The sequence below is a fragment of the Prionailurus bengalensis genome, chromosome B2 (assembly GCF_016509475.1).
Source record: "Prionailurus bengalensis isolate Pbe53 chromosome B2, Fcat_Pben_1.1_paternal_pri, whole genome shotgun sequence".
NCBI lineage: Eukaryota > Metazoa > Chordata > Mammalia > Carnivora > Felidae > Prionailurus > Prionailurus bengalensis.
This window is the reverse complement of record NC_057349.1, coordinates 73,524,928-73,527,218: the sequence shown is the minus strand read 5'-3', so window position 1 is coordinate 73,527,218 and position 2,291 is coordinate 73,524,928.

Here is a 2,291-nt window from a genome sequence, read left to right as displayed (position 1 = left end):
GTCCAGACTGTATCCCTACTTCCTCTTTCAAGAGTAAATCATTACTTGCTCCCAAGAACGGCAGGATTTGTGGATCTTAGGGACCATTGGCACAACATATGAAGCAACATTGGCGTACCATTGGTGCTGCATGTCAAGCTGTCCCTATGGCTCACCTGTTCTCTCCATCTCCAAGATGCAGCCCAGAGCTGGGGTCACCACACTGGAGAAAACTTATGTGAAGCTCTGGTAATAGTGGACATTTGCAGATACTCAAAAAGTTCTATCTTGACCCCCACATGTTCCCCCCATAAGAATGTTTTCCCTTAAACTTTGAGAGATGAGTCAGAGATAGCAAAAGTGAGAGCTGGAAAAAATGATTCTCCCAGGGGACCTGGCAGTGAAAGTCTGCCTTCAAAGCAAGTTCTTCATGGAAAATGTCCTTTTTCAAGAGTACCAAATCTACTAATTAAGCAAGGAAACTTTGGATTGGCTATTGCTACCCAAATGTGTTAGTGTCTGTCAGCCTGCCAGTGTGTGACTTTTGGAAATAACATTTGCACAGTCTGTTTTTCTCATAGGGCTTATTGACACACACTGCAGCAACTCTGTGGCCTTCCCAACTACAGCATGTTAAATATCAGTTAAATGTAACATTATGTCTTGACCACATTCTTATGAGTCTGGCCCTACGTTGCCAAAGGAGAATGCAAACTTGGCCCACTGTCCCCTTCCTTTTTACAGATGCTGTCGCCCCTCAGATTCTTCTATCCAAACCAAGTGCAGACCATTACACAGAGCGGGATAGTTGACTTGGCTCTCCAGCAAAGGCAAAAAAACATTTCCACACATTAAGCACAGTTTTAAGTAAGGTGCAGAAGAGCACATTTACTTGAAGAGTCTTTGAAACCTGGAAGATGAGGTTCTGTTCAGTTTTGCTCTTAAGCATATCTTTTGCATTCCTATTCTTTAAATTTTGATGATCTAGATATGGCATATACAATTACTTTTTATTGACAGAGCATTTGATTAGCTGGTCTTTGATAGCATTAGCACAGATTTTTTAGACACTGTCATTCCTTAGAACATTATGTGGCACTTCATTTTACTCTGGGGTAAAACATAATTCTCTCTTTTCTTTAAGGATTTTTTTAATGTTTATTTTATTTTTGAGAGGGGGGCAGAGAGACACAGGGACAGAGGATCTGAAGCAGGGTCTGTACTGACAGCAGAGATCTTGATACGGGGCTCAAACTCACAAACCGTGAGACCATGACCTGAACTGAAGTTGGACACTTAACTGACTGAGCCACCCAGGTGCCCCAACATAGTTCTCTTTTATTTTCTGAAAGAGATTTCATTAATAAAATAAATCAGATAATTAGGTTTCCATATTCTCTAAAAACAGACTTTGTCAATGTGCAGGGGTTAGAAAAGAAAAAGGTGATAGAGAGGAGCATGTACTTGTCTTTTGAGCATCTCAAACTTGATATGGTCCAAACTGGACTTCCCACCCCCAAACCTGGTTTTCCTTCTGTGGACCCTCTCTGTGACTAGCTCTGTAACAGTTCTGAAATGTCTCATTGGTTTCCCAAATCCCACCAATTTCACTTCGAAAACCTCTTTTCCCCAACTCTTTGCTATGGCTTTAAGTTAGTTCCTCTCCCTGCCTCTCTCACTTCTTCTTCAGCTCATATCTCCCTCTCCACTCTGCAGCCAGAATCATCTTCTTGTGATACCAATTGCATCTATGACTATATGCTCAAAACCTTTCAGTGGCCTTTTGTTGCCCTTAAGAAAGGCATTTGCTACTAGAGTGACCCAGGAAGGCCTTTGTGACCTAATTTTCTCGTTCTGTTTCACCTCTTGCTATTGTCTACTCCTAGCACTTTGTTTCAGAAACACGTAACCAATCATAATTTCCCAAATATTTCATTTTGTTTCTTGCTTCCATGCCTTTAAACATTGTTTGGAATGCTTCTCCATTTTAGCTTTGAAAAAACTCCTACTTATCCTTCAAAATCCCAAGGCATCACTGCCAATTTAAACCTTCTTTGTATGTTGAGTCTTCTTGTTTTATTGCATGTATTATCCTGTATTACAAAAAAAAACATTAGTTAATTTATGTCTTTATTCAGATTTAAAAATCATCTGCAAGGTTTAGAGTAATCATTAAATTTTGCTAAATGTGGTGGAGAATTTTTATGAAAATGCCACTGCATAAAAAGTACCTGAGAACTTAATTCTAAATTATGTTGCCTAGAATTGACATTATTAGACTTGGAAGCTGAACACCTAGCCTCCAGTTTATG